The sequence below is a fragment of the Microcaecilia unicolor genome, chromosome 5 (genome assembly GCF_901765095.1).
Source record: "Microcaecilia unicolor chromosome 5, aMicUni1.1, whole genome shotgun sequence".
NCBI classification, from domain to species: Eukaryota; Metazoa; Chordata; class Amphibia; order Gymnophiona; family Siphonopidae; genus Microcaecilia; species Microcaecilia unicolor.
In genome coordinates this window covers 259,819,001-259,843,266 of record NC_044035.1, presented here as the reverse complement: position 1 = coordinate 259,843,266, position 24,266 = coordinate 259,819,001, and the positions used below count along the sequence as shown (strand labels likewise).

Here is a 24,266-nt window from a genome sequence, read left to right as displayed (position 1 = left end):
TGTCTCCTTCTCGCCCAGCGTCTTACTGATGGTTTTGTAGCCCATTCCAGCCTTGTGCAGGTGTATGATCTTGTCCCTGACATCCTTAGACAGCTCCTTGCTCTTGGCCATTTTGTAGAGGTTAGAGTCTGACTGATTCACTGAGTCTGTGGACAGGTGTCTTTCATACAGGTGACCATTGCCGACAGCTGTCTGTCATGCAGGTAACGAGTTGATTTGGAGCATCTACCTGGTCTGTAGGGGCCAGATCTCTTACTGGTTGGTGGGGGATCAAATACTTATTTCCCTCTGCAGAATGCAAATAAATTCATATACTTTCCACAATGTGATTTTCCGGATTTAATTTGTGATGTGCTATCTCTCACTGTTACCAATAACCTACCCTTCAATTATGGGCTGCTCATGTCTTTGTCAGTGGGCAAACTTACAAAATCAGCAAGGGATCAAATACTTATTTCCTCCACTGTAAGTTTACATTTTGAGTTATTTAGTTTAAGCACTATATTTATAGGCTATAGCACATAAAAAAACAAGAGTGACCCGATGAAAGCAGTGCTATGTCCACGTGGCATTAAAAAATATATTGCTGTAAACAGTGGTGGTTGCTGAGGGCACTCTATAATCTAAGCAAGAAAAAAATAAAATAGAAAACAGAAAAAAGAAGTAACTGATATATATATATATATATTTAAATGCCGGTAGCCTTATCTATATTTCAGTCTTGGCTTTGGTAGTTTATGTCATCATTGATTTTCCATAGACTGCGGGATTTAATTGTTGAATATCCAGTAGTTAGGTGCAAGCATTTACAATAACTTTTGACAGGTGGAAGTGCTCACGTCTAAACTTAGATGCAAAAATGTGGACTAGTATTCTGTAATGGCAGGTTCCACGCGGAACTGTTGTTGTAGAATTTGCGCTTAGTTTCCTGTATCCCAGCACCTAACTTTAGGTGCCCCTTTACTGATTCTATGCCAGTTATACATATTTATAGGACAGTTGTAGGATGATTGATTGCAGAGTTTACCAAATACATTGGGAAAGCAGCCCAAGGGCAACAGACCTGAAAATTAATTGGGGGGGGGGGGAGGGGGATAGAGCTGAAAGTTTGCCTAGGGCACAAAACATTCATGCAGGGGCCCTGGGAATATACATTTTTTTTTAAGTCAATGGGCCAATATGTTGGAAGAACTGGTGCCCCCTGTTACACCCTAGATACAAATTCTGTTCCAATGATTTTAACTGTAAAAGTGTGCAAGGGCCCAAGTTACTGTGGCTTTCATAAGTACTGATGGGGCACCTTAGATTAGGAGCACAAGTACTTACAAACCTATCTCAGAAGCGCACCCCACTATATCACTTGTACAGGAGAAAAGGATTTGGCTGACTACCCCTGCAGTTCTAGCTTTTGTCTTGGTGTCGTCCTGGCTCCCTGAATTAGAGAATCCACAGTAGCCGGTGTGCACGGAGTGACTGCATTCCCTTGCAGCCCACCTACTCTAGTGAACAGCTCCTCCCTCCCTGTCCATAAAAGCCAAGAGTATGTTAGCAGCAGCCGATGTCAGCCCCCTCTCAGACCAGCACTTAAGAACTCAGCTTGCTCTTTCTTCTCTCCTTGGATCTTGTCTGCTCAAGGTAAGCCAGCAGCTTGCTTTGGTCCCTGCTTTGTCAGGCTCTTTTCTGGGGTTATTTTCCTAGGGCAACGTGTTTGCCATCCTTTGCTGGGGGTCTCTGTGAGGCATCTCCAAAACTTGAATTTGAAAAAAATTTAAAAAAAGAGGAGAAATTTAACACAACTTGGGAAAAAGTCATGACCCACGTGGTTGGAAATACGCCTTTATTAGCAGAAACCCTTGAAAGTGAGATGCACTGCAAAATTGTGCAGCCTGTTATTTCATGTTCTACAGTAGATCCCAGGGATTAAAATACACTCAGGATTTTCTCCCAGTTTGTAGGAAAAATTGCTTACTGTATCCACTTGCAAGAGGGTCAGGGAAAACCCAAACAGCCAATAGTTTATGAACGACAACATTCAACCGATTGGACCACAATCCTATGATATGGGAGCTTTGATTTGGAAAGGGAGTAGACTCTAGTTCTTTAATATTGGCTCTTACATACAAAAATAAATCTGGAAAATGTAGCTGGCAGGAAAGTATAGTACGTGAGCCTTGTCTGTTCCCGTGGCTGCATGGGTAGAATATGGCTCTCCCCCCCCCCCCCCCCCCCTCAGGTACTTTTAAAACAGAATATAAACAGGTACACTGAACATTTTTTAAGCTCCCACAACAAGAGGGACATGCATGGGCACCGGACCTTTAAAAGCAGATTTAGAAGCAAGCCTTAAATCCAAGCTTTCGTGACACGATTAAGTCAACTCTAGTACAGGGTATTACACAAGTCAAACTTAAGACACGTGCGTGTCAGCTGAACTCCCGGGCGGGAGGGAACGGTGATTAATTACAATACATCAGGGTAACTATTAATGGCCAGTAGGTAGTTTGGAGACACACAGATTTTAGTTAAAAAAGAAAAAAAAAAGTCTCCATCATTTCTGCTTTTGGTACTTACTCTCGCCGTTTGCTTTTTTTTTTTTTGATAGCTTAGCTTTTAATTTCTTGAAATCAATGTTGTGTTAACGCCTCTCCTCCCTGTGTCCTGCTCATTCTCTTCGTCTTGGACAGGAAGAGATATAGGGTGTTATTTTCAAACAAAAGAAAGCTTGTATTCGATGCACGTCACCTGCAAATCTGGAGCTGATTCCCCAAAAAGTAGCAAAATAATGACTTGACTTTCCAGAAGAAGGTGAAAAAAAGAAAAGCAGCTACAGCACTTTAGGTCTGAGTACATGTCACAGCCACAGTGGGTTTTATCTGGAAGTGAGTTTATCTAGATTAAAAAAGAAGTTAATTTACTAACCAGTATAGGTTAAGGGTTTGGACTTCTTAAAATGGTAAATCTGCTAAAGTTTAATCAAACTAGGACTCTGAGAACTGAGGGCTATAACGCTTCAGGAGGGCAATACTACTTTCCAAACGGTGTAAATATTTACGAATACATGGCACTACACCTGCACTATATACGATTCTACTCTACAAATATTAAGGGGTGAGAGAATAAGATGGCACGAGACCAGATGCAACTTGTAAATGCATCGTATAATCAATACATTGAATGCTGATGACCGGGCAGTGTTTGTATTTCATGTTGGGTCACGTGATGCTCTTTCTAACGCAATCGGAATTATTTGCATTTTGAATAAATATTATAGTCTTATTTTATAGCTGCAAAGTGTTATCTATGCATTTATTTCTGTGTGTCTATAGACAGAGAGCAAGCAACCCTATATCATAACTGATCATGGATTGTCAGTGCTGAGAGATACGTACTCTTCATTCATTCGTTCACCAGGACTTGGACACATGCAGTTTTGTTAAGGAGTGTTTAATTAAGCACTAAGGGACCCTTTTACTAAGTAGTGGTAAGCCCAATGTGGGCTTACTGGTCACCATTCCAGAACTACTGCTGGGTTACCGCAGGAGCCCAGCGATGGTTCCCAACCACAGAGCGCGCCATTTCCGGTGGTACAAAAATAATTTCTATTTTTGTAGCACCAGTGCTTACCTGGCAGCAATTGGGCAGTGCTGCATGCTGCCCGGTTACCGCTGGGTTAGTGCGGAAGCCCTTACCGCCACCTCAATGGGTAACAGTAAGTGCTCTCCCTGAAATGGCCGTGTGGTAAGTGGTTCATTTACCACACGATACAATACTGAATTCCCTTCTGCAATAAAAGTGTAACACACAGCGCCAACAAAAAAAACTTTCATAAATCGTTTCAAAAAATGTTCTTCATATATATAAATTTAAATGTAGGGACGTGCTCGTATATTTTCAAGGGACAAACACAGACTCGCTGGTCTTCAAAGTTGTCCAGGCATATAATCGTAGCATGACTCCTCTGTTTAAAGATGGCGTCTGTTTTTCAGTTAAAAGTTCTGCATGTGAGGGATGCTTTTCACATTCAAAGGATTTAAGATTAGACAGCGGGTGTCTTGAAACAGCTCCAGCGAAACATGGACCATGTCCGGACCCGTTTTATTTCTTTCATCTAGCAGGTTAAGTGAGAAGTTTATAGAATTGTTATATAAAAAATGTTATTTGGCATTTGGGGCCTACTTTGAACAGTGGAGTCGTGCTATGATTATATGCCCGGACAACTTTGAAGACCAGAGAGTCTGTGTTTGTCCCTTGAAAACATACGAGCACGTCCCTACATTTAAATTTATATATATGAAGAATATATATTTTTAAGGATTTATGAAAAATGTTTGGTTAGCGCTGTGTGTTACACTTTTATACAGATGGGAATTCAGTATTGTGTAGTGTATTCACTTTTCTCACCTATCCCTGTTTTGGTTTTGGTCACTTACCACATGGCCATTTCTTTTCAGTCCCACTGCGGTGAAAGGGGGCCTCGGTGTGTATCAAAAACATGTGCTGACGCTAACGCAGGCCCCCTTTTACCGCAGCTTAGTAAAAAGACCCCTAAGTTAGAGCCTTTCTACTAAAGAGCACGATAATTTGGGCTTAGGGCATTGTAACACATGATTTTACCATGCACTAAGCCCAGATTTAATGCAGCACCTTTGAGAAGTGTTTTCTCTGTGTTCTATTGCAGGTTGTGCATTAATGTTTCCATTAGTGCATAGGACCTGCAAAGTGTTAACACAGGAGCTCTTACTGTCTCTTATTTAGAAAGCACATAGACAAGATTCTATATATCATTGCTAAAAATTCAGCACCGAAATGAAATTCGCCTAAGCGCATTCTATAAAGTATGCATTAATTTAGGCATACTTGATTTCACACCAGGAAGAGAAAATGTAGTGTTTCGCAACTTTCAGGAACAGGGAGTGGACCTGTTAGAAAGCTTCCTTCAGGAGGACGGTACATCGATTCCTGTAACTGCTTTCCAGCAAAGATGCACAGGGGGGCCAGCGGAGATCTTGGCATATCACCAACTCTCCCATTATGTGCATAGTCTACCAAAAGAAAGGCTGGCCCTTAGATTTGGGAGACAATTGCGGGAATTCCTGGAGGGAGACGCATTGGGACAGGTCTCGGTATCCTGTTTTTTTTGGGAATTAGAGAAAGGACAACCGGAAAGGCAGGTATTAGAGGTGGCGGAAAAGTAGAGCGCAGAAACACAGCGACCAATCTCTGAGCATCACATAAAACAGTCAGTGATGGGAATACCAAGGGTGGTTCATAGTGCAGAGCTACAAGAATGCCAATATAGAATTCTGTACAGGGCTTACTTCTCTCCCAGAAGGGCATTCCATGCAAAAGTAACAGCTATGGACACCTGTCTAAAATGTAAACAGGGAAGTGCAACTATCACACACTGCATATGGCAGTGTCGGCCCATCAAAGCCTTCTGGTGGAGACTAGGTAAATTTGCAAGAGAGGTACTAGGATACCAGATAGCCATTACTTTTGACAGAATGTTGCTGGGTATTCCTGGACAGTGGGGGGTAGGGACCCAGGGGGAGCGTTTGTTTCTGAGTAAATCCTGCATAGTGGGAAAAAATGTATTCTTAATCACTGGGTAATGGACATGCCTCCCTCTTACTGATACTGGAGGAATCGGATGCACCAACTCATGCTTTGGGAAGCGAGAGGGGCGCGGTTGACACCAAAGAGGCAAATGAGGTTCTTGAGTGTATGGGGGAAATATATAAACATGATATCACCCCGAGCGCCTAGCCAAATGCTTAATGAGCTACCAGGGGGAAATGGAGGAGATAGGACAGGCTAAGGATTGAGGCATGTTAACAGGATGGGAGGGAGGGGAGGGGAGGAGGGAGGGGGCATATTGAATAAAAATACTGGACACTTGCTTATACTAGGTCCTTTAACTGTGACATGGTTGTATGTAATATATATACAGACATAACTATGAACAGATTAAGAAACTGTAGCAGCTTCAATTGAGATTGATATGCGCTCAGAAAACAACTTGGGGGAAGTAAAAAGTTACAACGCTAAACATGTTGAAGTATAAAAAGTGGGGAGGGGATAAAATGATAAAAGTTTTGATGACTGTAAATAGTACAATGCCCTCATTGTATAGGTTCTATGATATTTGTTTTGAACTGTCATCAATAAAAATGTTGAACATAATTTAGGCATACTTTATAGAATACGCTGAATGTCTGTCTGCCTGACTAAATTTAGTCATGGGCAGTTAGGCCAAGTAAAACCTCGTGTAAATGCTGATGCCTAAATTACGCATGGACCAGACTTATTCTATAACAATGCTCATAGATTCTAGCAACACCCACCACTCATAAGTACATAAGTATTGCCATACTGGGAAAGACCAAAGGTCCATTGAGCCCAGCATCCTGTTTCCAACAGTGGCCAATCCAGGTCACAAATACCCAGTAAGATCCCAAAAATGTACAAAACATTTTATACTGCTTATCCCAGAAATAGTGAATTTTTCCCAAGTCCATTTAATAACGGTCTATGGACTTTTCCTTTAGGAAGCCGTCCAAACCTTTTTTAAACTCCGCTAAGCTAACCACTCGTCTATTCCATGCCCATGGCCATGCAACCTTTTAAACTATGTGACTTAGAATTTATGCATATCACATTCCAGAATACGCTTACAGTTCTGTGCATAAATTCTAATTAATGCCAATTAGTGGCAATAATTGCTTGTTAATTTGCCATTATCAGTGCTGATTGGGCTTGTTAGCCAATTAGGTTTTGTGCATTTTTATGGAATACGCTTCAATTTGCTCGTGGAAATCTCAGCACGATATATAGAATTTGGTGGTAAGTGCTCTCATTTTAACTGTGTGTTAGCCAGTTAGCAGACAGTAAGAATACTGCACTAGCTAACTAATGCTGCCATGCCCATTCCATACCTGTGCCACACCCCAGAAAATTACTGAAAAATTCAACAATGTGCAGTTTAAGGCATGGAAAACAGGGAAACTATCACAAAACTCCTTAATGCGGTTATATGGTGGCCTGCTTCCATGCTTTAACCATGCATTAAGGTCTTAGGGCTAGATTCTATAAGCCATGCTTAAAGTTAGGTGCGATTTATAGAATAGTGCTTATACCTGGGAATCGCGCCTAACTTTAGGTGCAGCCATTTGCACCAAATAAATGTAGGTGCATAACCCTGTTATTCTATAACAATGTGCATTCATTTTAGAAATGCCCCTGTTCTGCCCATGACCGTCCCATTTTCACGGCCCCTTTTTCAAATTGCACGTAAATTTTAGGTGTGGGATTTACACATGCAAATTTAAATCAACTGTAATTAGTGCCAATAATTGCTTCTTAAAAAGCCAAGTATTGGTGCTAATTAACTTATCAATTAAATTGCGCATGCAAATTGGGAGCATGTGTGGGGTTTTTTTGAGGACTTTTACAGAATTAGGGGGTTAATGCCCATTAGTAAAAGAGTCCCTTAGTGTTGCTATTTTCAGGGTGCTTTGGTTGAAAACTTCAGTGCACCTTTTTGAAGTCATTGACCACTGCAAAGTAACAAATTTTCTGACATTAATCACAGTTCATAGAGCAGGAACTCTCTCCAATTCAGCTGTAGAGCAGAGCTCAGTGTACTAAGAGGCTAATTACCAACTTTATGCCATGTTCCTTTCAATTTAGTTCAGATTGTTCCAATTACATGATGGTTATTAAAGACATATGGCATGATCAAAGATTTGATTTTATTTACCTACTTCCTGTGCTCCTCAACATGACTTCAGAAAACACATTTAGATTGACAATTTGTTTTCACAGCAGAAAAAATATTCTCCCCCCTGGGTGGTGATCTCCAGAGTCCAGTATGATGGTTCACCAACTACACTGCTCTCCATGAAGGTCAATTGTTTCTAATCATATCTACTTATAAGTGAGACATTTCTTGCAAAATTTCATGCAGTGGCAAAGAGCTTGGCATTTGCTTTCAGTTGTGAATAATGTTATGCATTTCCCACAGCAAATTCTTGGAGATTCTAAACTTCCTAAAAATCCCTTTTCACAGCAGCCAAACTATTACTTTCAAGTAGAATTTCTTTTACTGGCAAATATTTATCTTATGTGTGTGTGTGTGATATTCTACTGTGAAATAATTGAAAGTAACAGTTTGGTTGGTGTGAAAAGGTGTTTTTTTACGAAGTTCGGAATCTCAAAGAATTTGCTATGGGAGATGCACAATATTATTCATATTTGAAAACAAAAACCAATGGTTTTTTTTGCCACTGCATGAAAATTTGCAAGAAGTGTCTCATTTGATACAGGTAAAAGAATAGTAACTCTTTTGCACCTCTTATGATTTGCATTAACTAATATGCAGTGGAACTAGCAAGTACAACCATTTTCCCACTGTAAGATAAGTTTTTTCCTTGAGTAAATTTAGTGGCTCAGCAGTAGTACTGTACATTGCTATGCAGAGGACAAAGGTTTATTTCTCAGGCAAGAACACAGTTCTGCCAGGGCTTGGGAAGTTTTGTGGTAAAATTATGGGCTCACAATTGCAGCGATGGACAAATGCTGTCATTTCAGTGACTGGGCTAAGTAAGCTGGGAGTGAATATAAAACAGAGGTACATCTCTTAAGTGTTAAGGCTCATGGTATCATAGCTTAACCAAAACTGGTTCTAACTGAGCTGGAAAATTCAACAAGTAGGAGGAATGATGCCACACCCCAAACCCCACCGGATATTGTGGAAAGGTGCCACACCTCTGTGCACCGGATATTGCACAGAGGTGTGGTACCTTGCCCATTTTTCCTACTAATACATCAGCAGCAGTGGCAGAAATGTGCAGCAGCAGCACCAAAACTCCTGCCGCTCCTCCAACTCTCCAAGGACAACAGGGAGAGTGGCATTACTTCTCTCACCATGTGGTGGCAGCAGTGGTTAGAGCAACAGGAGCGAATTCCATTGCTCCTCCCACTCTGCTCCTGACTCCACCTCTGATTGGCATGCACAGTCTTTTCAGTAACAGTGCCATTTTAGATAGGTAATAGAAGTAGGAATTGAGACTTACAGGACAATGCATCTTAGTTTTCATCTGTATTTTAGAACAGAATCTGTCGACATAGAGCTTGTTCTAAACTACAGGGAAATGAGCATTTATGCACCAAGTTTCTGCAGCAGACACATCAATTAAAGCAAAAAAAACAAACAAACCATACAGAAGATTGATGTTTAGAAAGCCGGTTCATAACTGGTTATGTTTCTAATATTGCAAAGGTAATTCTAAGGCGCATAATTATGTTCATGTGTATAATTGGTTGTGATCTTAGAAACATATCTGGTTATGTTCCCAACGCTGTCACAGTGACCTGTTAACCTTGCCTCCTCGCTCCCCCAATCTCTCCAGTGCTCCATAATAGCAGCTGGTCACCAAATGTGCCTGGAAACAGGCATTTCTCCCGACATGGATCTTTTAGGACACAGAGAGATGCAGAATAATAACACACCTGTGCAAAACCCGCTCAGGTTGTGACCCCAGATTGAGTTTTGTGACCTCATTTGGGGTTCCGACCCACAGTTTGGGACGCTCTGTATATCCTAGGCTTTACACAATGGGAACTTAGCCGTTTATGCAATATAAGCATTTAAGTGCCTGCTTATATGTGTATTAAATTCGAATAGGGCTTGTAAAACGAGGGCCTAAGTGTGTGTGGCTGCAAAAATGCAGATAAACATGCATAGAGGCAAATGGACACATCCTCAGCAATCAGAAATCTTGCTTTTTGTGAAATACTGTAAAACACTGATTTCACAAAAATGCAAAAACTAAGGCTTTTTTTTAGTGTTCTGGCGATTTTTTTTTTTTTTAGGGGCCCTTTTACTAAAGCTTAGCGTGTGCTAACGGACATTAGCATGTGCTAATTGCTAAGAATTCCATTATATATCTATGGTCTTCTTAGAATTTAGCACACGCTAATTCTGTTAGCACGTGCTAAGCTTCAGTAAAAGGGCCCCTTAATTTCCGTAATGCAATTTTTCTACATTACTTTTAAGGAAGCCAATATTCACAAGCACTTGTTCAGTTAGCATCAGGTGCTGAGTGCATAAATGCTTATGTTTACATTTCCTGCTCCACAAACCACACACATTTGTGCAATGATGTAGGAGCACCCATTAGTAACTGTAGCTGCAAGCAGGGGCAGACTGACCATTCGGACAAATGGGCAGTGCCCAATGGCCCAGAGGCTCTAGGGGACCAAGAGGCTCTGCCTGGGTGCCTGCCTCCGCAGCACATTACAGGGTCTTACCTTGAAGGGCCCTGGTGGACTAGTGACCTCTACAGGGGCAGGAAAGAATCCCACTCTTTCCTGCTCGCTGTTGCTACTCTGCATGGCGGTGCTGGTGCTGCTGTGTTTTAAAAATGACTGTCGAGACTTCCTGCAGAAGTCTCGCAAGACCGCCAAGACCTGGCAGTGAGTCTCAGCAGCCATTTTGAAAAACACAGCAGCGCCTCCACCGGGCACAGTAGCAATAGTGGGCAGGAAAGAGCGGGGTTCTTTCCTGCCCCTGAGGAAGCCACTAGACCACCAGGGCCCTTCAATATGACCGGGGAGGGCGGCAATGGTGGTGGAGGGAGTGACAGTGCAGTGGTGCAGCAGACAGTGATGGGGGTGGGGGGGCTCAGTGACCTTTACTGTCCAGGGGCCCCGACCTCTATCAGTCTGTGCCTGGCTGCAAGTCTGAATGTAGACATAGCAGGCCTAATTTTATATACATACATATAAGTAGGACCTTTTTAGTGGTCAGAATTGGCTGGATAGCTTGGCTCAGAACACACAGATATGATTAGTTTGTCATTATGCATTTGGCATCTAGCTCAATATAGCCCTCCAGACTTTTTCAGGTTTGCGATTCTGTGTCTGCAGCTGGCACTGATTACACATCATGAGTCTTGTGAAACCTCTTTAAAAAATTCTATAGCTAACTATATAAGCTATCAACATTCTACCTCTACAAATCAACCTCATCAAAACTCTACCGATAACAACATAAACTATCATCCTACTTCCATCAATGTCCTACCTCTACAAATTTACCTCATTAAAACTCTTCCTATAACTATACATAAATTATCATCCTACCTCCTCAAAATTACCTCTTCGAAGATTCTATAGATAACTACATAAACTATCAATGTCCTATCCATGTCATAATGGAAAAATACTATTGTAATTCTCACCTAAAATGTAAATTGTAAGCCACTTTGAACCAAAACTTGTTTTTGGATAACAGTGGGATACAAGAATGCATAAATAAATAAAATTAATAAATAAATACTAAAAGTATTTTTATTCAAGGGAATTGTTTCCTATGTTGCCTGAGAACCCTACAAAAACACTGTGGGATATAGTACTGGGAATGTCTGCATTAGTAGCATTCCAGAGATGAATGAAACAGTTTTCTGCAGCATTCAAGGAAGCTGCCATTCTTTGGAACCGTGGGAGGAAGTGATGTCATAACAGGGCACAGCTGGGCTCTAATTCTTTCTGCTCAATTCCAAAGTCTCGCCAATTGATTTTATTTATACTTATTTGATATATTCTGATATATTTCCTATGGTATGAAAGGGAATTACAATAAATAAGAATAATACAAAATGAAAAACAATTCGACATCACCTTGCCACAAGATTACAGGAAATGGCTTCAGCCTTAAATCGTTTTAGGACAGACTCAAATATTGATTTCTGGAATGGAGCCATGTATTGCCAAGCCTATGAGTGAACTGGTTCAAGTTTACTTTATTTTACACCTTCCTGAAAACCAAGAACAGCTGACAACTAGAAATGAAATGCTACTATTTATCATATTTATAGTGTTGCTAAATGTACATAGTGCTGTACACATATACACATAGGGGGAGAATTCTGTAAATGGTGCTCAAAAATGAGCACTGGAAAAGATTGGCACAAACGGCTAGATTCTATATATGGCACCTGAATAATCTGTGTGGAAAAAAGTTATGCCTAGGCGTATTATCTAAAGTGCGCCTACATTTTATAGAATAGACTTAAATTTCTGCATGGTATATAGAATACGGCGAGTGACTAACACCAGATAGCCAGATAGGTGCCATTTTGGCAGTCATTTCCCTTTAAATATCAGGCGGAAAGGTTTTAGGGATAAGCAGGCCTGAAATTTTTGTTTCATTTCCCATGTCATTGCAGCATTGTTCATTTTGTTTTGTTATAGTTAGCCTTCATTTTCGATTCAGGGCGATGTTGTTAAGAGTGTGCCTCGTTGCAAATACTGTGCATTATTTCCTGATAGAACGTGTGTGAATGCAAGATGGTTTGTACATACACGCACTATTGAGAAAGAGGGAACACTATTTGCTAACTATGATCAGCAAATGAAAAAACCCCCACAAAGGTCTAGATTCTATATGTGGTGCCAAAAAAAATCAGCGCCAAAAATCTGCTATTCTATAAACTGCGCTTAAAGTTAGGCGGAGCTTATAGACTAGCATTTATGCCCAGGGGTCACGTGTAAATTTTGCACCATTGAAAATGTAGTGCAAATGCCTGCACTTAAATTTACACGTGGCGCATCCATATTCTATAATTCCACATGTAACTCAAAACCTCTTCCCCAAAATACTCATGACCCTCCCATTTCCATGCCCCCTTGTTTGGGCCATGCCTATATTTACACATGTAAGTTCTAATTAAATCTAATTAGTGCCAATAATTGTTAAAAAACCAATTAGCACTAATTGGTTCATTATGTAATTAAACTGCCTGTGCCCAAATTTGTGTGCTCAGTTTTTATAGAATTTGGGGGACAATGTCATTTTCTTTTCTTTTTGTTTTCATGTGTTAATGACGTGATATGTCATTGCAAACAAAAGCCCATCCCTAAAAGGTTTTGGTAGTGTGTTCAGAAAGTAAAGGGATGGATTTAAAAAAAAAATATATATATATATATAATATAGAGACAGAAACAACAGGATTTAGCAATTTGTTGGATTTATGTAGAGAAAGAGAGGGAAATCAGAGGTGACTTCAAAGTTACAAGCTGAAGAGACTGGGATGCCAACAGTGTGAACCACAGAAACAGGAGAAAGTGAGTTTAAGGGGAAAGATAAGAAGTTTCATCTTGGCCATGTTAAAATTTCAGATGATAAATAGTAAGTTAAATAATGAGGATTGAATTGGGGCAGGCAGTGAACCAAACAGGATAAATCTGAAATAGTTGTGGTTCAGCTTCAGGAAATCTGGGCCACTTGAGACTCAGCTTTCTTTATTAGTCTGGTCTACATCTATTTGACCTGCTTCCCATTCAAAGATTTTCAGGTTCTCACTTAATCATTGTAGTCAAAACAGTTCACAGTTCGTTTATTTAATATAACACATATTACCTAAGCCGTTCACAAAAAATATGTATTCAAGGGAAAAGTATAAAGAGGAAAATATAAGGCAACTGGATTACAATGGGGCATAATAGCTAAAGTTTAAGAAATAAGCAATAATTTGAGGGGAGTGAAAATGAATAGACCAGACAGTGATACAAAAAGGAGGAATGCTGAAATGGGGTAGCAACTGCGGGGGTAATCTAACATAAATAAACTCATGCAAATCAGAGACAATCCAGATGGACTGGAGAGAAACTGAATACGTTCAGCTTAAATACATATTGGAGTGAGAGAGAGAACATTCATTCATCCCTACCCAATACCTTGAATTATATTGTAATACCATGCAGAAACAACATAACAGATCCTGGGAACTGGGTTCAATTCCCACTGCAGCTCCTTGTGATCCTTGGCAAGTCACTTAACCCTTCATTGCTCCAGGTACAAAAACTTAACATTGTGAGCCTACTAGGGACAGAGAAAGTACCTGCATACAATGTGTACATCTAGTAGTGCTATAGAAATGATTATTATTAGTGGTGGTAGTAATTACTTCCTCATTGCAAGTAAATTTCTAGATTAATTCAAGAAGTACAAGCACCAAGGGCCAATATTCAGACCATAGGAGACAGCTTGGCTAACTGCTGAAGTCAGCGGTGAGATTGGATATTCAATGCTGGGCTGTTCCCAGTGACTGACATTAAATATCTGGTTTATTTTTGGCCAGTTCAATCGGCCAAGCCAATATTCAGCATTAGCCGGTTAAGTTTAAACTGCTATTTTGGTGGCCCAATTTGGCTGCCAAACTTAGCTGGATGTGCTGAATATTAGCAGATAGCCGGTTGTCTTGTGCGATATAACCAGTTAGCCGCTAAGGGGGAGATTCTATATATGATGCCTAAATAGTGCTGAAATCAGTCCTGATTAAGCATATTCTATAATCGGTGATTATAGAATATTCTTAGTTGATATCTCAGCGCCTAAATCTACGTGCATCCATTTACACCAATGAAAATGTGGCATAAATCTCAGCATATAGATTTATGTGCACTAGGCTATATGCTATAACTATGTGCATAAATTTCATGGCGTCCATGAAAAACCAATTTCCTTGTGCATAAGCATGCCCCTTTTTGCCTACGTGCGTTATAAGTTCGGTGCACTTCGTTACAAAATATGCTTAGCGAGTTGTGTGTGTAAATTTTAATTAGTGCCAATTAGTGCTCATTATTGCTTGTTAAGTGCTGTTATCAGCACTCATTAGCTTATTAAGCCAATTAAGTTGTACATGTTAATATAGAATCCAGGCCAATTTTGATGTATGCTATATAGAATCCAAAGGTAAGCGATGACCGGGAATAATATTCACAGATAGCCAGTTAAGCGCTATTTAACTGGCCAGGAGCTATTTTTGGCTGGTTAAATAGTGTTGAATAGCGGAGGGCTAGTGTTTTCCTTCTTCCGTCACTTTACTTCCATTCCATTGATGGGATGGAAGGTTGCAGTCTGAACCCTCATGCTCTGCTTGAAACATTGTTGACAGTACTTTGGAGGTTGTATGAGGTTTTATTGCTGTGGTACTCAGCCCAGTCCTGGAGGCACACCTAACTGGCATGTTTTTTTGGATATCCATAATGAATGTACATGAGAAAAATTTGTGTAAATTGGAGACCTGGTATACAGAAATCCATCTGCATATTCATTGTGGCTATCCAGCTCAGCTCAGTAGCATTGTATGTTAAGGAGGGTCTTGAATCAAATAGATTGAAAATTCTGCAGGAAACAAAACATATCTTGGAATCCCTATGGATTGAAATTCCATGTGTAAAGGGGAAAAGGATAGCGATAGGAGTATACTACTGTCTGCCTGGCCAGGATGAACAGACAGATGTAGAAATGTTATCATAAATTAGGGAGGCTAACAAACTGGGCAACATAATAATACAGGGTGATTTCAATTACCCTGATATTGACTGGGTAAATGAAACATCGGGGCATTCTTGGAAGGTAAAATTCCTTGATGAAATCAAGGACTACTTTGTGGAGCAGCTTCTAAGAAGTTAACAAGAGGAGGGAAAATTCTAGACCACATGATCTGGTGCAAGAGGTAATGGTGATGGGGCCACTTGATAACAGTGATTATAACATGATATCGACTTTGGAGTAAGTACACACAGGAAATCCAATACATTAGCATTTAATTTTCAAACAGGAGACTATGATAAAATGAGAAGAACGGTGAAAAAAAAAGCTTAGAGGAGCAGCTGCGAAGGTCAAAAATTTATATCAGGCATGGATGCTGCTCAAAAATACCATCCTGGAAGCCCAGGCCAAACATATTCCATGTATTAAAAAAGGAGGAAAGAAAACCAAATGACAGCCGTCATGGATAAAAAGTGAGGTGAAGGAATCTATTAGAGCTAAAAGAAAATTCTTCAAAAACTAGAAGGATCTTACTGAAAATAATAAGAAACCAAATAAGGAATTGTAAGTCAAATGGAAAGCACTGCTAAGGAACGCAAAGAGAGACTTTGAAAAAAAGATTGCGTTGGAGGCAAATTTTTTTAAAGTATATTAAAAGCATGAAGCCGGCAAACGAATCAGTTGGACCACTAGATGACAGAGGGGTGAAAGGGGAACTCAGGGAAGACAAAGCCATAGCAGAGAGATTAAATGAATACTTTGCTTTGGTCTTCACCAAAGATTTGGGAGAGATACCAGTGCCAGAAATGGTATTCAAAGCTGATAAGTCAGAGAAACTCAATGACATCTCTATAGACCTGGAGGATGTAATGGCGCAAAACTGAAGAGTAGCAAATTGCCTGGAACTGGATGGTATGCATCCCAGGGTACTGATAGAATTAAAAAATGTGACCTGGGAAATTGTAGACCGGTGAGCCTACGGCAATGCCGGGCAAAATGGTAGAGACTATTACAAAGAACAAAATTACAGAGCATATGCAAAAACATGGATTAATGAGACGTGAGCCAATATGGATTTAGTGAAGGGAAATCTTGCCTCACCAATCTATTATATTTCTTCGAAGGGTTGAACAAACACGTGGATAAAGGTGAGCCGGTCGATATTGTGTATCTGGATTTTCAAAAGGCATTTGACAAAGTACCCCATGAAAGACTCCAGAGGAAATTAGAGAGTCATGGGATAGGAGGTAATATTCTATTGTGGATTAAAAACTGGTTAAAAGATAGAAAACAGAGAGTAGGGTTAAATGGTCAGTATTCTCAATGGAGAAAGGTAGATAGTGGGGTTCCCCAGGGATCTGTGATGGGACTGCTGCTTTTTAACATATTTATAAATTATCTAGAGATGGGAGTAACTAATGAGGTAATTAAATTTGCTGATACCACAAAGTTATTCAAAGTTGTTAAATCGCAAGAGGATTGTGAAAAATTACAAGAGGACCTTACGAGACTGGAAGACTGGGCATCCAAATGGCAGGTGAAGTTTAATGTGAGCAAGTGCAAAGTGATGCATGTGGGAAAGAGGAACCCGAACTATAGCTGTGTAATGCAAAGTTCCACATTAGGAGTCACCGACCAGGAAAGGGATCTAGGCGTCATCGTTGATGATATGTTGAAACCCTCTGCTCAGTGTGCAGCGGCAGCTAAGAGAACAAATAGAATATTAGGAAAGGAATGGAAAACAAAAATGAGGACATCTCTTGTGGTCGCATCATCTCAAAAAAGATATAGTGGAATTAGAAAAGGTACAGAGAAGGGTGATGAAAATAAGGGGGATGGGACGACTTCCCTATGAGGAAAGGCTAAACTGACTAGGACTCATAATACAGGTCTCTAAAATAATGAGTGGCGTGGAATGGGTAGACGTAAATCACTTGTTTACTCTTTCCAAAAATACTAGGACTAGGGGGCACGCAAAGAATCTACAAAGTAGTAAATTTAAAATGAATCGAAGAAAATGTTTCTTCACTCAACATGTAATTAAACTCTGGAATTCGTTGCCAGAGAATGTAGTAAAAGCAGTTAGCTTAGCAGGGTTTAAAAAAAATGTTTGGATAGCTTCCTAATAGAAAAGACCATAAACCATTATTAAAATGGGCATGGAGAAAATCCACTGCTTATTTGTAGGATAAGCAGCATAAAATATATTGTACTGTTTTGGGATCTTGCCAGGTACTTGTAACCTTGATTGGCCACTGTTGGAAACAGAATGCTGGGCTTCATGGACCTTCGGTCTATCCCAGTATGGCAATTCTTATGTACTTGGATCTTCTGCTGGAGGGGCTTGGAGATCCCCCCCCCCCCCCCCCCCCCACACACACAGAGTTCTGGCTATGCCACTGCTTGACAGACTGCCTTGCCATGCTGGGAAAGAGAAACAAGTTATACAGATAGCAATGATTTTGAGCATCATTATCTGGATAACTTGAGAGCAAATAAGCTGAATATCACCGCTGATCGCTGCTCTATCTAGATATTCAAAGGCAGCCACTATCCAGATTCAAAGGCAGCCACTATCCAGATACCGATACTGAATATCTGGATTTTTCTGCCTACAGCAGCCAGTGTTTTAAAAACAAGCAGATAACCTTAGGCTGAATATCAGGGAGTTAGATAACCTGTTTTGACATATTATAAAAGATCAAAAAAGACCAAGCAACAACCAGTGTGTTCTGAAACCACCAGCAAACTTCTACCACAATGGAGCCATGAAAAAGGCTTTTTAAAGCCAAACAGGCATCCTTCAAATAATGGAAATCAGAATGGAAGGTATTTTCCTTCTTTTTTTTCTTTCCTATTTATTGTACGAGTTATTACTTGGTTTTACACGTATAATCTAATTAAAATAAAAATAAACCAATGGAAATCAGGACCTAATGAGGAAAATACAAAAGAGTTTAAGTATTGGGAAATGACATACACGAAAATAATAAGGCAGGCCAAGAAGGAATTGGAGAAGAAGCTGGCCAAAAAGACAAAAACTAATAAAATCTTTTTCAAATAAAGCCTGCGAGGGAGTCAGCTGGGCCCAAGGGAGGAGATTTTCCAGAGTAATCGAGCCATGTTAAAACTACATTGTCCTGTCGGACAACTCCCCTCCCCAGCATGACTAAAAGTACATATTCACTTTTATAGCACATAGTGTCTAGCTACATTTCAAATATACTTTTAGAAAGAAGGTATTATATAACCCATATACTGTTAAAAGAAGGCATTTCAGGAGGTGTGTTTGGGTTGGGGTTGGAAGATAGAGACCGTGCATAATGTTTTCGCCAAAGTTCATGTTCTATTTACCCTTTCTGGCTGACTTCACAAAATAGCAGGTGCAAAGTGTGTTTAACACACAGACATTATACTAATTTTCAAGACAAATTACCTGAGTAGTTTCAATTGGAAAATTAACGATGTATAATTATGCTTGGCTACATAGACTATTTGAAAAATGTCCCTGGGTGGCCAGAGTTTGAAAGAGATGCTCAGAAAAGACAAGGCCATGGCAGGACATATGAAATGAATTCTAAGCTTTGGTCTTCAATGCAGAAGATATTGGGGAGATACCCTCACTAGAACTATTCCTTGTAGATGATGATTCAGAGTTACTGAAGCAAATCATTGAGAATTTGCAAAAGGTGTTAAAGAAAATTGACAAAATAAACCACAGCAAATCACTAGGATCTGATGGTATTAAGCCCAGAGCTCAGAATGAACTGAAATATGAAATTGCAGACCTCTCACTAGTAATCTATATTCTATAATTAAGGTCTGAATATGTAACCAATCTAACACCAATTTAAAACAAGTGTAAAAGGTGTCCACCCACTAGAAATACACATTTGAGAGTGACATTCTTGTGGCAGTGCTACTGTCATTTTGTTTTCTTGTCTTCTCTTATCGTATAAAGTGTCTGTTTCTGCCAATGCATCTCCCTTCCTCTGTTTGGAGCAAATCTACTTCCTGCTTCTGTCGATTGCTATGGGTTATCAATGAGGGCTATCAATGAAACAGATTATTTTACCATTAAGTTGGTTTATTAGTAATTAGGTCTTATTGCATAAAATGGGACCAGTGATAAAAAAGCATTTGTTCGTCATAAAATAACACATTTTAACACCATGTTGATAATTTCCCCTTTTAATATCTTTTCTTCATGAAGCAGCAATGTTTTCTCCCATGGTTCTTTTGGTAGCACTAAACTGACACTGCAGCTGACCGTATCACCACTGTCTTTCACATTAGGACAGAACATAGATCAAATACCCAGAGTCAAAATCATACGATATGAGTTTCTCTGGTTTATCCACCATGGGTCACAGACAGGTGGATACAACTTACCCATAATGTATTCTTTTCTTTCTTTGGGAAAAATAGTGGAAGCTATTGTTAAGAACAAACTTACAGGTCACGTGGCTTAATGGAGAAGAACTGGCATGGATTTAGAGTAGGGAAATCACATTTTACTAACCTTTTAGAATTCTATGGATGATCTAGTCAAAGTGTATCTAAATTTCCATAAATCATTTGCAAAGACCCACAAGAAAGACGTCTCAGGAAATTATCAAGTTATGGGATAGGAAACAATGTTCGATTGTGGATTGCTAACTGGAGGATAGGAAACAAAGTAGCATTATGATTTGTTTGTTGCATTTGGGTCCATTAAAGTATTGTTTCATCAAAGTATATGATTAAAGACTTGACTTCCCTTGTTTTTGAAGGCCCCTGGTGCTTTTTGTTTTGTTTCTTGCATTTGTATCCCACATTTTTCCACCTATTTGCAGGCTCAATGTGGCTTACATATAACCATAAAGGCATTCACCAATTCCGGTATGAACAAATACAGGTAGTGACAGGTAGAATAAGGTTTGTATGTGAAGAATCGTAGAGAGGAAGAGTTATTTTATGTCCATTGCGAGCTATAATTTCCAAGAGAGGATGAGTTATTTTGTGTTTAATCAGAGCCTTGGTTTCGTTGTGTTGCAGGGTATAGACATTTATGTTGGGTCAGTAGGGTATGCCTTGTTGAACAGGTTCGTTTTGAGTGATTTACGGAAGTTTAGGTGGTCGTACGTTGTTTTCACGTCTGTTGGTAATGCGTTCCATAGTTGTGTGCTTATATAGGAAAAGCTGATTCATTAATGGTCTTGTTAAGAGAACAAATTGAGTGATCCAATCTGTAGATACAATTGTTCACAATGTATTTTAAATACGAGAAGATGCCAACACCTTCAGCATGGATGAGGAGGGTCTGTGTTGGCAGCTAGAAGTGTGCCACTGAGTTTCTTGCTCCTGAGGCAGCACAAGGGAGAGGGAATGACTCGGGTAGCAGATATTTTCAGCTAGCGGGACTTTGGCATCTCCCCAGCTATTAGATGCTGCAATTTTGGAGGGGTCCTAAGCCCAAAGTAGAGAGAGGGGCAGAACCCCCCAAGACCCCCCCCCCCCCATGGCTATGCCACTGCATCAACATCTTATTAAGCTGTAGAATTTGTTGCCAGAGGATGTAGTCAAGGATAGCAATAAATCTGGATTTTATAGAGGTTTGGACAAGGTTCTGGAGAACAGGTTCATTACAATTACAAATGTTGCAGGTAGAGTTGAGGATCATTACCTTTTACTTCTGGGTATATCTGGCCATCATCAGAGACAAGAATGCTGGACGGACCCAGCATGGCACCTCTTACAAGGGACCTGTGAAGCCAGGGCTATTTCTTTTAATTGATCCAATAAATAGAATCTCAGTCTCTTTTCCCTAGGGTCAATATTGAGCTAGTGATGGTCAGTGGTTTTTAAACTGCTGACCGCTGCAGGCAGAACTGAGCCCAGATATTCAATGTTGGGCAGTATGTCTCTTCTAGTATCTGTCATCACCTGGAAGGTGACCGGGCAACAGCTGATATTCAGACTGGTGCTGGTTAACTCAGCGGATAAAGTTAGGGCAGCCTTTTTTGCAGGCCTAACTTTACTAGCTTACTTAACCAGTTAGCGAAGTGAATATCGCAGCTAACTAGTTAAGTAGCAGCTCTGCCTAAACTCCACCCCTGGACCATCCCAACCTAGCTGGTTTGCACATGACTGGTTAGAACCGACATTCAGTGGCTAACCTCCTTACCTCTCGTGTATTCTGATCCCACATAGTCCTGCAAGAGCACTTAGATCTTCTACTCAGAACCACCTTACTGTCCCCAGCTACAGTATGATTCTCCATGAACATACGAGACACTCAATTTTCTCCATTCAAGGCTCTCAACTTTGGAACGCTCTTCCCAACTCCCTCTGTTCTCAGACCTTGCTAATCATTTTTAAGGCAGACTTAAAAACATACCTATTTTCTGATGCTTTCAGCTAAAGTTTTCTTCCTCCTAGGATCCCAGCCCATGTTGAGCCCTGATTACAACAGAGCTCCCCCTCCCTCTTGTTCTTCCCCACCCACTTCTCTTTACTATCATAACTGTAACTTCCTTCCCTCCTTCCCTTGTCTTCTCCTGTGTCCGTCTTTCTCTTTTCTCTCTGCTATTGTACATTTCTCTCTTTTCTGTACATTTTATAGACTGTAAGCCACCCTGAAGGTCCCTGGAGGGTGGGGTAGAAAATCTAAAATAAATTTGGATAAACTTGCACTATCCAGATAAGTACCGGTGAATATTGACAGCCAGCTCAGCGGGGTTTAACCGGGCAGGGGCCTTTCCTGCTCAGTTAAACCCTTTTGAGTATTGACTCCAATATGTCAAATATTTTACGCTTTCTGGTTTTACTGCACGAGAGTTTTAAAATTTTCCTTCTCCCCAAATGAATGTGGCATGTGTTTACTCAAATTCATTACATTACAAAGAGCTTATAAACTGCCAATTCTCCAACTAGGATTCGAGGCGGGCTACAACAAAAATAAAAACTGATACAATCAGGAATGAAAAATAACAATCAAAAATTTACCATGATAAAAAAGATCTCAGTCACCCTAAAAATTCTTGGAGTTACAATTGATCGACACCTAACACTTGAGAATCACGTGAAAAATACAACCAAGAAGATGTTCAACTCAATGTGGAAATTTAAAAAGGGTAAGACCTTTCTTCCCAAGGACCGTCTTCCACAACCTGATACAATCAATGGTACTCAGTCATCTAGACTACTGCAACGCACTCTATGCTGGTTGCAAAGAACAAATAATCAAGAAACATCATACAGCTCAGAACACGGCAGCCAGACTCATATTCGGTAAAACAAAATATGAAAGTGCTAAACCCCTACGTGAAAAGGTACACTGGCTCCCACTTAAAGAACGCATCACATTCAAAATATGCACCCTAGTTCACAAAATCATTCATGAAGACACCCCAGCCTATATGTCAGACCTGATACACTTACCACCCAGGAATGCTAAAAAATCATCCCACACATTCCTTAATCTTCATTTCCCTAACTGTAAAGGTCTAAAATACAAACTAATGCATGCGTCAATCTTCTCTTACCTGAGCACACAATTCTGGAATGCACTTCCATGCAACTTTAAAACGATCTATGAACTAACTAACTTCCGCAAACTACTGAAGACCCATCTCTTTAACAAGGCATACCACAAAGATCAATAAATGTGAACTCCTTTACATACATCTAGAACTGTCTTACAATATTTGCTCGTTAAAATACTATCATGTGTTTATTATCATGTTACCCAAAATCCTTCTGTAATAGTAAATGTATGTTTTCTCATGTTGTCACCATTCATGATGTATTGTAAGCCACATTGAGCCCGCAAAGAGGTGGGAAAATGTGGGATACAAATGCAATAAATAAATAAATTACATTGATGTAAATAGGTCTGTTGAGACACAGAAATAAGGAGCATATTGTTAATAATTTCCATGGCGTGGGCCATAGGTTCATGACGTTTTTTTGAACTTTTGCCCTCCCTCATCTGGATAGATGGATGGTGTAGCTGAAGCCTTTGGGTCACCCCCTAGAAATCATTATACGACCTCTCTTCTGAAATTCCATTTACAGTACAGAGGTGCAGAATTTGAAACACTGGTGTGGTCTTCCAGTAGCTGCATTATCTGGGGGAGTCAGATTACTCTGGAATTTTGCATCTGAGTAAGTGAACTGGAAGCATTGAGTGTTCACCGAAACCAAGTGAAAAAAAAAAAAGAGTTATGGGATGCCATGCCTCTTCCAAATCCTGGGTAAACAGAAAGAGAGATGCCAGACTTTTCTGTTTCAAAATCAAGTTTTTGTTATACATCTATTGATAATTATCTAGGGGATTTATAATAAAAAAAGGATCAAAAACATTATCAGCAATAAGTGATCTACACACATATACATAATCTAAAAATGTAAATTAAAAACGAAATAAAGTAGATCAAGAAAGTAACATTAAATAAATATTTAACTAAAATTAAGATAAGTTTTAGCAGATTAACCAGCAGTCTGTATGTCCCAAAGCCAGAGGCCCAGCCAATCATGGATTAAATTCCACTGTAATGTAATAAGTCTTAAGGTCACTTTTAAATTTCTTGTAGGAAGTTTCCTGTACCTTACTAAATACATTTTTTGTCTGTGAAAAGAGAGATAAGCTTTTGCTGTGTTTAAAAAAACCCTGATTGTTGCCATTCATTTCAAGGGCATGGCCAAAATTCACCTGAAGAGCAAGTTTTTGGGGCAGTGCTTTTCTTTATATTCCCTGAATTATAGCTCAAATTGTTGGTGATGAGAGTTTTCAATGCAAATTTAAGTACTTCTCCATAAGTCAGTGCAAGGAAATAGATTTATACCGAAGGCTGATGGAAAATATACTTTGAAAACCCATAGTTTGGTATTTCAGGAGTGGGGAGAAGAGAGTAGTTTTATAAATACACAATAAAACAACTTC

General features: G+C 39.8%; 1 protein-coding gene across 2 annotated transcripts in view; it reads left to right on the top strand.

Moving 5' to 3' along the window:
- The first annotated feature begins 1,556 nt into the window (after positions 1-1,556).
- The window catches only part of COL8A1 (collagen type VIII alpha 1 chain), a 205,203-nt gene continuing 182,493 nt past the window's right edge, over positions 1,557-24,266 (top strand). The window contains exon 1 of one of the 2 annotated variants that reach the window (XM_030204047.1): positions 1,557-1,635. The gene's annotated coding sequence lies outside the window, so the exon portion shown is untranslated. The remainder of the gene's footprint in view (positions 1,636-24,266) is intronic. The other variant, XM_030204048.1, reaches the window with a different exon arrangement.